The sequence below is a fragment of the Engraulis encrasicolus genome, chromosome 18, assembly GCF_034702125.1.
Source record: "Engraulis encrasicolus isolate BLACKSEA-1 chromosome 18, IST_EnEncr_1.0, whole genome shotgun sequence".
Taxonomy (NCBI): domain Eukaryota; kingdom Metazoa; phylum Chordata; class Actinopteri; order Clupeiformes; family Engraulidae; genus Engraulis; species Engraulis encrasicolus.
Genome location: NC_085874.1, coordinates 8,425,063 through 8,438,260, shown reverse-complemented (window position 1 = coordinate 8,438,260; position 13,198 = coordinate 8,425,063).

Here is a 13,198-nt window from a genome sequence, read left to right as displayed (position 1 = left end):
GTGTGAACCTAGCGAAATTAGAACGTTCAAACCGGACATGGAAAGGTGCTATCGAAAACGGCTAAATGTTAGCATTTTCTTCAAAACAAAAGCACCGAGACGGACGCAGACCAACAGCGGTTTCTACGAACATTAATAAATATTAATATCACGACAGCGTGCAGAACGTCAAACTCGTAATATTTATGCATAATACATATATTTGAACGTCAAACTCGTAACTCTTCTGCATACTAAGCATATATCTCTCGATAATGCCAAATGTGTGTGTCTCACCTTACATTTTATTGGGGTGCCAGCCATATGAAACATAGTCGATAAAGCTTACCACGGCAGTTTCGAAGTAAAAACAGAATGCTACTTGCCTGACTGTCAAATGCATTTCTACAGCTTAAATATAATGCCAATAGCCCTAAGTGTCTTTTTGGCAGCACAGTCACAATAATTTAGGGCTATTTTTTAACAAAGGGCCCAACCATAGGCATACTTTATTGAATATTTTAATTACAGCCTTAATAATTACAGAATTTAATACATAGGCCTATTACCAAAGCTGAATTTCTTGTAGATATAGACCCTATAAAACTGTGCCTTCTTTAGTCTTTACTGAGGACTTAATAGACAATAATAACAACATGTAACATGTTATGTCATGATGTAGGCATGGAATACATTTTGATTGTGAAAACACTGGTTTTGATTTATGATTTAGAAACCATAGGTACCTATATGTGACTTGGTCCATACCTTTAAAAGTGAGCATGTTTAGATGAAAACAAACTATGCAGGCCCTTCGCCTTACGCTTAAAATGAGAGCATGTGTGATGTTTAAATAGTCAAAATAAGGAAATTACTTCTTGTTCATCCTAATCAAAGCATGTATTGTACTCCCCACACCATAGGCTTTCAAAAAATGTATGATTTAGACAACTTTCTTCGCCTTTGGGGTCATGGGGGCCTGATCTGTGCAAACCGGGTTATTCTGCATACGCTTAAAATGACAGCACGTGTGATGTTTAAATAGTCAAAATAAGAAAATTAGCTCTTGTACATCCTAACCAAAGCATGCATTGTACTCCTCACACCATAAGCTTTCAAATAATGTATGATTTAGACAGCTTTCTTCGCCTTTGGGGTCATGGGGGCCTGATCTGTGCAAACCGGCCCATTCCCCATACGCTTAAAATGACAGCACGAGTGATGTTTAAATAGTCAAATTAAGGAAATTACTTCTTGTACATCCTAATCAAAGCATGTATAGTACTCCCCACACCATAAGCTTTCAAATAATGTATGATTTAGACAACTTTCTTCGCCTTTGGGGTCATGGGGGCCTGATCTGTGCAAACCGGGTTATTCGGCATACGCTTAAAATGACAGCATGTGTGATGTTTAAATAGTCAAAATAAGAAAATTAGCTCTTGTACATCCTAACCAAAGCATGCATTGTACTCCTCACACCATAAGCTTTCAAATAATGTATGATTTAGACAACTTTCTTCGCCTTTGGGGTCATGGGGGCCTGATCTGTGCAAACCGGGTTATTCGGCATACGCTTAAAATGACAGCATGTGTGATGTTTAAATAGTCAAAATAAGAAAATTAGCTCTTGTACATCCTAACCAAAGCATGCATTGTACTCCTCACACCATAAGCTTTCAAATAATGTATGATTTAGACAACTTTCTTCGCCTTTGGGGTCATGGGGGCCTGATCTGTGCAAACCGGGTTATTCGGCATACGCTTAAAATGACAGCATGTGTGATGTTTAAATAGTCAAAATAAGAAAATTAGCTCTTGTACATCCTAACCAAAGCATGCATTGTACTCCTCACACCATAAGCTTTCAAATAATGTATGATTTAGACAACTTTCTTCGCCTTTGGGGTCATGGGGGCCTGATCTGTGCAAACCGGGTTATTCGGCATACGCTTAAAATGACAGCATGTGTGATGTTTAAATAGTCAAAATAAGAAAATTAGCTCTTGTACATCCTAACCAAAGCATGCATTGTACTCCTCACACCATAAGCTTTCAAATAATGTATGATTTAGACAACTTTCTTCGCCTTTGGGGTCATGGGGGCCTGATCTGTGCAAACCGGGTTATTCGGCATACGCTTAAAATGACAGCATGTGTGATGTTTAAATAGTCAAAATAAGAAAATTAGCTCTTGTACATCCTAACCAAAGCATGCATTGTACTCCTCACACCATAAGCTTTCAAATGATGTATGATTTAGACAACTTTCTTCGCCTTTGGGGTCATGGGGGCCTGATCTGTGCAAACTGGGTTATTCGGCATACGCTTAAAATGACAGCACGTGTGATGTTTAAATAGTCAAATTAAGGAAATTACTTCTTGTACATCCTAACCAAAGCATGCATTGTACTGCTCACACCATAAGCTTTCAAATAATGTATGATTTAGACAACTTTCTTCGCCTTTGGGGTCATGGGGGCCTGATCTGTGCAAACCGGCCCATTCCCCATACGCTTAAAATGACAGCACGTGTGATGTTTAAATAGTCAAAATAACAAAATTAGCTCTTGTACATCCTAATCAAAGCATGCATTGTAATCCTCACACCATAAGCTTTCAAATAATGTATGATTTAGACAACTTTCTTCGCCTTTGGCGTCATGGGGGCCTGATCTGTGCAAACCGGGTTATTCGGCATACGCTTAAAATGACAGCATGTGTGATGTTTAAATAGTCAAAATAAGAAAATTAGCTCTTGTACATCCTAACCAAAGCATGCATTGTACTCCTCACACCATAAGCTTTCAAATAATGTATGATTTAGACAACTTTCTTCGCCTTTGGGGTCATGGGGGCCTGATCTGTGCAAACCGGGTTATTCGGCATACGCTTAAAATGAGAGCACGAGTGATGTTTAAATAGTCAAAATAAGAAAATTAGCTCTTGTACATCCTAACCAAAGCATGCATTGTACTCCTCACACCATAAGCTTTCAAATAATGTATGATTTAGACAACTTTCTTCGCCTTTGGGGTCATGGGGGCCTGATCTGTGCAAACCGGGTTATTCGGCATACGCTTAAAATGACAGCACGTGTGATGTTTAAATAGTCAAAATAAGAAAATTAGCTCTTGTACATCCTAACCAAAGCATGCATTGTACTCCTCACACCATAAGCTTTCAAATAATGTATGATTTAGACAACTTTCTTCGCCTTTGGGGTCATCGGGGCCTGATCTGTGCAAACCGGCCCATTCCCCATACGCTTAAAATGACAGCACGTGTGATGTTTAAATAGTCAAAATAAGAAAATGAGCTCTTGTACATCCTTATCAAAGCATGCATTGTAATCCTCACACCATAAGCTTTCAAATGATGTATGATTTACACAACATCATTCGCCTTTGGGGTGATGGGGCCGGATCTGTGCAAACCGGGTTATTCGGTAAACACTTAAAATGACAGCACGTGTGATGTTTAAATAGTCAAAATAAGAAAATTAGCTCTTGTACATCCTTATCAAAGCATGCATTGTAATCCTTACACCATAAGCTTTCAAATAATGTATGATTTAGACAACTTTCTTCGCCTTTGGGGTGATGGGGGCCTGATCTGTGCAAACCGGGTTATTCGGCATACGCTTAAAATGACAGCACGTGTGATGTTTAAATAGTCAAAATAAGAAAATGAGCTCTTGTACATCCTTATCAAAGCATGCATTGTAATCCTCACACCATAAGTTTTCAAATGATGTATGATTTAGACAACATCATTCGCCTTTGGGGTGATGGGGGCCGGATCTCTGGAAACCGGGTTATTCGGTAAACACTTAAAATGACAGCACGTGTGAATTTTAAATAGTCAAAATAAGAAAATGATTTCTTGTACATCCTTATCAAAGCATGCATTGTAATCCTCACACCATAAGCTATCAAATGATGTATGATTTAGACAACTTTCTTCGCCTTTGGGGTGATGGAGGCCTGATTTGTGCAAACCGGCCCATTCCCCATACGCTTCAAATGAGAGCATGTGTGATGTTTAAATAGTCAAATTAAGGAAATTACTTCTTGTACATCCTAACCAAAGCATGCATTGTACTCCTCACACCATAAGCTTTCAAATAATGTATGATTTAGACAACTTTCTTCGCCTTTGGGGTCATGGGGGCCTGATCTGTGCAAACTGGGTTATTCGGCATACGCTTAAAATGACAGCACGTGTGATGTTTAAATAGTCAAATTAAGGAAATTACTTCTTGTACATCCTAACCAAAGCATGCATTGTACTCCTCACACCATAAGCTTTCAAATAATGTATGATTTAGACAACTTTCTTCGCCTTTGGGGTCATGGGGGCCTGATCTGTGCAAACCGGCCCATTCCCCATACGCTTAAAATGACAGCACGAGTGATGTTTAAATAGTCAAATTAAGGAAATTACTTCTTGTACATCCTAATCAAAGCATGTATTGTACTCCCCACACCATAAGCTTTCAAATAATGTATGATTTAGACAACTTTCTTCGCCTTTGGGGTCATGGGGGCCTGATCTGTGCAAACTGGGTTATTCGGCATACGCTTAAAATGACAGCACGTGTGATGTTTAAATAGTCAAATTAAGGAAATTACTTCTTGTACATCCTAACCAAAGCATGCATTGTACTCCTCACACCATAAGCTTTCAAATAATGTATGATTTAGACAACTTTCTTCGCCTTTGGGGTCATGGGGGCCTGATCTGTGCAAACTGGGTTATTCGGCATACGCTTAAAATGACAGCACGTGTGATGTTTAAATAGTCAAATTAAGGAAATTACTTCTTGTACATCCTAACCAAAGCATGCATTGTACTCCTCACACCATAAGCTTTCAAATAATGTATGATTTAGACAACTTTCTTCGCCTTTGGGGTCATGGGGGCCTGATCTGTGCAAACTGGGTTATTCGGCATACGCTTAAAATGACAGCACGTGTGATGTTTAAATAGTCAAATTAAGGAAATTACTTCTTGTACATCCTAATCAAAGCATGTATTGTACTCCCCACACCATAAGCTTTCAAATAATGTATGATTTAGACAACTTTCTTCGCCTTTGGGGTCATGGGGGCCTGATCTGTGCAAACTGGGTTATTCGGCATACGCTTAAAATGACAGCACGTGTGATGTTTAAATAGTCAAATTAAGGAAATTACTTCTTGTACATCCTAACCAAAGCATGCATTGTACTGCTCACACCATAAGCTTTCAAATAATGTATGATTTAGACAACTTTCTTCGCCTTTGGGGTCATGGGGGCCTGATCTGTGCAAACCGGCCCATTCCCCATACGCTTAAAATGACAGCACGTGTGATGTTTAAATAGTCAAAATAAGAAAATTAGCTCTTGTACATCCTTATCAAAGCATGCATTGTAATCCTTACACCATAAGCTTTCAAATAATGTATGATTTAGACAACTTTCTTCGCCTTTGGGGTGATGGGGGCCTGATCTGTGCAAACCGGGTTATTCGGCATACGCTTAAAATGACAGCACGTGTGATGTTTAAATAGTCAAAATAAGAAAATGAGCTCTTGTACATCCTTATCAAAGCATGCATTGTAATCCTCACACCATAAGCTTTCAAATGATGTATGATTTAGACAACATCATTCGCCTTTGGGGTGATGGGGGCCGGATCTCTGGAAACCGGGTTATTCGGTAAACACTTAAAATGACAGCACGTGTGAATTTTAAATAGTCAAAATAAGAAAATGATTTCTTGTACATCCTTATCAAAGCATGCATTGTAATCCTCACACCATAAGCTATCAAATGATGTATGATTTAGACAACTTTCTTCGCCTTTGGGGTGATGGAGGCCTGATTTGTGCAAACCGGCCCATTCCCCATACGCTTCAAATGAGAGCAGGTGTGATGTTTAAATAGTCAAATTAAGGAAATTACTTCTTGTACATCCTAACCAAAGCATGCATTGTACTCCTCACACCATAAGCTTTCAAATAATGTATGATTTAGACAACTTTCTTCGCCTTTGGGGTCATGGGGGCCTGATCTGTGCAAACTGGGTTATTCGGCATACGCTTAAAATGACAGCACGTGTGATGTTTAAATAGTCAAATTAAGGAAATTACTTCTTGTACATCCTAACCAAAGCATGCATTGTACTCCTCACACCATAAGCTTTCAAATAATGTATGATTTAGACAACTTTCTTCGCCTTTGGGGTCATGGGGGCCTGATCTGTGCAAACCGGCCCATTCCCCATACGCTTAAAATGACAGCACGAGTGATGTTTAAATAGTCAAATTAAGGAAATTACTTCTTGTACATCCTAATCAAAGCATGTATTGTACTCCCCACACCATAAGCTTTCAAATAATGTATGATTTAGACAACTTTCTTCGCCTTTGGGGTCATGGGGGCCTGATCTGTGCAAACTGGGTTATTCGGCATACGCTTAAAATGACAGCACGTGTGATGTTTAAATAGTCAAATTAAGGAAATTACTTCTTGTACATCCTAACCAAAGCATGCATTGTACTCCTCACACCATAAGCTTTCAAATAATGTATGATTTAGACAACTTTCTTCGCCTTTGGGGTCATGGGGGCCTGATCTGTGCAAACTGGGTTATTCGGCATACGCTTAAAATGACAGCACGTGTGATGTTTAAATAGTCAAATTAAGGAAATTACTTCTTGTACATCCTAACCAAAGCATGCATTGTACTCCTCACACCATCAGCTTTCAAATAATGTATGATTTAGACAACTTTCTTCGCCTTTGGGGTCATGGGGGCCTGATCTGTGCAAACCGGCCCATTCCCCATACGCTTAAAATGACAGCACGAGTGATGTTTAAATAGTCAAATTAAGGAAATTACTTCTTGTACATCCTAATCAAAGCATGTATTGTACTCCCCACACCATAAGCTTTCAAATAATGTATGATTTAGACAACTTTCTTCGCCTTTGGGGTCATGGGGGCCTGATCTGTGCAAACTGGGTTATTCGGCATACGCTTAAAATGACAGCACGTGTGATGTTTAAATAGTCAAAATAAGAAAATTAGCTCTTGTACATCCTAACCAAAGCATGCATTGTACTCCTCACACCATAAGCTTTCAAATAATGTATGATTTAGACAACTTTCTTCGCCTTTGGGGTCATGGGGGCCTGATCTGTGCAAACCGGGTTATTCGGCATACGCTTAAAATGACAGCACGTGTGATGTTTAAATAGTCAAAATAAGAAAATTAGCTCTTGTACATCCTAACCAAAGCATGCATTGTACTCCTCACACCATAAGCTTTCAAATAATGTATGATTTAGACAACTTTCTTCGCCTTTGGGGTCATCGGGGCCTGATCTGTGCAAACCGGCCCATTCCCCATACGCTTAAAATGACAGCACGTGTGATGTTTAAATAGTCAAAATAAGAAAATGAGCTCTTGTACATCCTTATCAAAGCATGCATTGTAATCCTCACACCATAAGCTTTCAAATGATGTATGATTTACACAACATCATTCGCCTTTGGGGTGATGGGGGCCGGATCTGTGCAAACCGGGTTATTCGGTAAACACTTAAAATGACAGCACGTCTGATGTTTAAATAGTCAAAATAAGAAAATTAGCTCTTGTACATCCTTATCAAAGCATGCATTGTAATCCTCACACCATAAGCTTTCAAATGATGTATGATTTAGACAACTTTCTTCGCCTTTGGGGTGATGGAGGCCTGATTTGTGCAAACCGGCCCATTCCCCATACGCTTCAAATGAGAGCATGTGTGATGTTTAAATAGTCAAATTAAGGAAATTACTTCTTGTACATCCTAACCAAAGCATGCATTGTACTCCTCACACCATAAGCTTTCAAATAATGTATGATTTAGACAACTTTCTTCGCCTTTGGGGTCATGGGGGCCTGATCTGTGCAAACTGGGTTATTCGGCATACGCTTAAAATGACAGCACGTGTGATGTTTAAATAGTCAAATTAAGGAAATTACTTCTTGTACATCCTAACCAAAGCATGCATTGTACTCCTCACACCATAAGCTTTCAAATAATGTATGATTTAGACAACTTTCTTCGCCTTTGGGGTCATGGGGGCCTGATCTGTGCAAACCGGCCCATTCCCCATACGCTTAAAATGACAGCACGAGTGATGTTTAAATAGTCAAATTAAGGAAATTACTTCTTGTACATCCTAATCAAAGCATGTATTGTACTCCCCACACCATAAGCTTTCAAATAATGTATGATTTAGACAACTTTCTTCGCCTTTGGGGTCATGGGGGCCTGATCTGTGCAAACTGGGTTATTCGGCATACGCTTAAAATGACAGCACGTGTGATGTTTAAATAGTCAAATTAAGGAAATTACTTCTTGTACATCCTAACCAAAGCATGCATTGTACTCCTCACACCATAAGCTTTCAAATAATGTATGATTTAGACAACTTTCTTCGCCTTTGGGGTCATGGGGGCCTGATCTGTGCAAACTGGGTTATTCGGCATACGCTTAAAATGACAGCACGTGTGATGTTTAAATAGTCAAAATAAGAAAATGAGCTCTTGTACATCCTTATCAAAGCATGCATTGTAATCCTCACACCATAAGCTTTCAAATGATGTATGATTTACACAACATCATTCGCCTTTGGGGTGATGGGGGCCGGATCTCTGGAAACCGGGTTATTCGGTAAACACTTAAAATGACAGCACGTGTGAATTTTAAATAGTCAAAATAAGAAAATGATTTCTTGTACATCCTTATCAAAGCATGCATTGTAATCCTCACACCATAAGCTATCAAATGATGTATGATTTAGACAACTTTCTTCGCCTTTGGGGTGATGGAGGCCTGATTTGTGCAAACCGGCCCATTCCCCATACGCTTCAAATGAGAGCATGTGTGATGTTTAAATAGTCAAAATAAGAAAATGACTTCTTGTACATCCTTATCAAAGCATGCATTGTAATCCTCACACCATAAGCTTTCAAATAATGTATGATTTAGACAACTTTCTTCGCCTTTGGGGTGATGGGGGCCTGATCTGTGCAAACCGGGTTATTCGGCATGCGCTTAAAATGACAGCACGTGTGATGTTTAAGTAGCCAACGTAAGAAAATGGCTTCTTGTACATCCTTATCAAAGCATGCATTGTACTCTTCACACCATAAGCTTTAAAATGATATATGATTTACACAACATCATTCGCCTTTAGGGTGATGCAGGCCTGATCTGTGCAAACCAGGTTATTCAGCATACACTTAAAATGACAGCACATGTGATATTTAAATAGTTAAAATAATAAAATGTATTCTTGTACATCCTCATCAAAGCATGCATTTTAATCTTCACACCATAAGCTTTCAAATGATGTATGATCTACACAACATCATTCGCCTCTGGGGTGATGGGTGCCCGATATGTGCTAACCGGGCCATTCCCAACACACTTAAAATTGAGGCACATGTCATGTTTAATTAACTAAAATAAGAAAATGAGTTCTTGTACATCCTTATCAAAGCATGCATTTTAATCCTCACTATATAAGCTTTAAAATGATATATGATGTAGGCACCATCTTTCGCCTCTGTGGTGATGGGAGTCCAATCTGTGCTAACCGGGCCATTCGTCATACTCAAAAGCAGAGAATGTGATACTAATGCACACACCATCTTTCGCCTTTGGGCTGAAGGGGGCACAATCTGTGCTAACTGGGCCATTCGCATTCTTGATTTTTAAGCATTGATGAGATGTAGGTGGAGTTGGGGGAACAGCAGCTTCCACAGAGGAGAACCGTGCCGATAAGTGCGCAGGCGTGGGGGGTTGTTTTATGTCAAACTCAGGCACGGGGGACCAAATCTGGCTCGCGGAGCCATTTTATTCAGGCCCGCAAGATCATTTCTACATTTTATTTCAGTTGGTCCACATACACCATTGATGTATAACATTTCAAGACTTAAAAATATAATTTGGTGTCTCACTCACAGGGGTATGAGTGGGCCCAGTGTGACCGAAGTGTTCCCGCACAGTTCGTCCCCCTTGGGGCCACGAACCTGCCACCTTGTCAAGGCATCGGGTTCGCCAATGGGAGGCACACTACGAGACTCCTGAGCTAAAGGGCCGGTCTGATAGCACAACGCTACCGCACTGTATTGAGTCTTCGGGAGGTTTACGAACGTTCCACGCCACACTTTGCTAGTTGGCCTCCGTTACACTCTCCTCTCCTAAACCTCATTCCCATCCGGGTCACAGCACCACTGTGACCGAGGTGTCCCCACACGGTTCATCCCCTTCTGGGACGCGAACCTGCCACCTCGTCATCTACATTGGTTGGGCAATGGGAGTCACAGTAAGAGCGTGCTGAGCTAAAGGGCCAGTCTGATAGCCCAACGCACACTATTGAGGCTTCTGGGGGGAAGTAAACTTACTGACGTTCCACGCCACACTTTGCTAGTTGACCTTCGTTACACATGCAAGCACAATTTCAGCCCGTTTTTTGAATAAATATTGAGTTTGGCCCATGGCTTTGCTCCAGATTTCCATTTTGGCCCTCAGTCCATCCTCAGTCCATTTGAGTACACCCTGCTTTAAAGCAGTCTAGTCACCTATAATGACCTCTTTCTGTGTGTCCTTCTGTGGTGTTGAACAGCTGGAACAACAGCAGCAACAGCTTTCCCTGTCAAGACGTCCACTCCAGCATTTAATCCTCACACCATGAACTTTCAATTTGTATATAATATAAACACCATCTTTCGCCTTTGAGATGATGGAGGCCCAATCTGCGCCAGGCCATTGGTCATAAACAGAAAACGAGAGCATGTGTGATAAAAAAAAAGGCCTGGCATTAGCTAAAAAAAATATTTATGTATATTCATTAAAGCATCATGTTAATCCTCACACTATAAAGTTTCAAATTAGGCTATGGTTTTTTCTGTGGATCATGCACCATGCCTACCATTCCTCATTTACATAGGCCCTAGTCCAAGTGGGCTAACTGCGACATTAATGCAAAAACAGATGTATATATCCTGCTGGCTATTGTTTTAACTCTCACATTACATTCAGTAATAATAAAAATAAAAATAAATGTCTATTGTGGGGGCCTTAACTCTTTTGAAATATTTTGCTTTGTGTGTGTATGTATGTGTAAAATGTAAACTAAGTTTTCACTCTTTGTTGAGTCTTGTTCACTCTATATAAAAAAGTACGAGGCCAAATTAATTAGGGCAGTATTCAGGCCAGCAGAACAAATGGAAGGCCTATCATCTAGCCCAGTGGTTCCCAACCTATGGGTCGGGACCCACCTTATGGGTCGCCAAAGATCCACAGGGGGTCGCGGAGCCCTCTTGATTTTAAGGGGTTTCATTTTAAATATAGCCTATATAGCCCATGTTGAATAAAAGACAAAGCATTTAACTAATAAATGCATAGAAGCAACAAATTGTAAGTGCTACATTAAACATTTATTCTATATTTGACCAAAGACGAATTGAGGAATAAAATAACTAAAATGAGTTTTCGCAGGAAACAGAGGGCATCTTGTGACACGCATCTCGCGTGGTTGGGTCACCAAAGATTACAATAGTAAAAACATGGGTCCCTTAAGAAAAAGGTTGGGAACCACTGATCTAGCCTATCTCCTTCTAAATTTCCCTAGACCTAAAATAAGTGAGATTATGATGCTTTTCGTAGGCCTACATAAAGTTACTGAAATATTCGCGGCTGATATTGTATTTTTATATTACAACATCGCCCGTTTACTTTCTTACCACGTAAGAAAAAGAGACGGTAGTGATGGTGTTTTCCCTCACTGGAGTTGAGACGGACGGCAGATGAGTCTCGAGACTGACGTTGCACCTGTCCATTTCTCATTCATAACTGTCATCTATTTAAACATTCCACGTCTTAAAACATGACCTCATATGAAAGTTGTGTTTCTACTTCGACATGCATGCCGTCAGTTTTTCGTTTTCATTGCGTTTTTATAGAGTTTAAGAGCAGAGTTGAAGTTGGTTTTATTTTGACTTAATTTGCGGTCCGTTTCCGCCTGAGCGAACGTTCTATTTTCGCTGGGAGACTCGCTAATTTCGCTAGGTTCACGGAGCTATATGGGGGTAGCTCCACAGGAAGTGGAGCAGGGAGCAACGAATATCCGGTGGAACTTATTCGTTGCGGTAATGCACTTTAGCAGAGAATCTCTAACAGGCAGAAGGTTCAGTCTCATTGGTTCCCATTGTAGCCAGTTAGCTTTGCATGCATAGCCTACTGCAGTAACTACTAGTTGGCGAGCGTAGTTCAGTCCTTCATGTGGGAAAATGTATGGAATGGAAAGGGGAACCCATATGCTAAATACATTGCTACTGCGATTTCCAGTCACAAATATTATCAACAAAACATTCCTGGTAAGCACTATGACTGTTGTTTAACAATAGGCTGTATTGACAAATCGTTCTGGTGTGTAGTTTTACAGCAGGTTAGAAGATTTCAACCTGTACTCGCTAGCATCGTGCTAATGTTTATGGGTTTGGCCCAATGATACAGTAAGTAATGTAGACCTCCTTGGTTTGGCCCCATAAAAATTGAGCTTTGTGACCCAGTATATAATAATCTAGTGGCGCAAAATAATCGAAACGCTACTCAAATGGGGTCTTATTATTTCTAGCTTCGAACTTAATATGAATATTTCAGGACAAAAAATTATTAAAAAAATCAAAAAAAAATTATAATGGTAGAAAACTCCATTGACACCCATTCATTTTGCACTGGCCCGTGGTTAGGGTTAGCCAGTTGTGGCTAGTAGCTAGTTCCGTGAGTGAACACCCCCTGACTTTAGTTTGTCAGCTAGTGAAGGGCATGGCGATTCTTTCCCACCAGTTCGTTCAGTGGCGTGCACAGACATTTTGGGGGGCAGGTCCTGGGGTGTTGGTGGGGGGCATGTGGAACTGGCGGCTGTCACGCTTCGGTTATAATTATTTTTATTTAATTCACATTTTAATGAACATTCCACAGTACGCTAAACCAAATAGGCCTATTTAAAAATGTTTAAAATTATGAATTATGTAGGAAAGTTAAAATAATTAGATTACTATGCCGAGAGCATATTTTACCGCATGGACTAAAAACTTTAACTGTGCGTCTCCCAGCGCAGCAGTTGAACATAGCCTTGCAGTCATCAGGAAGCGATTCATTCAGATTC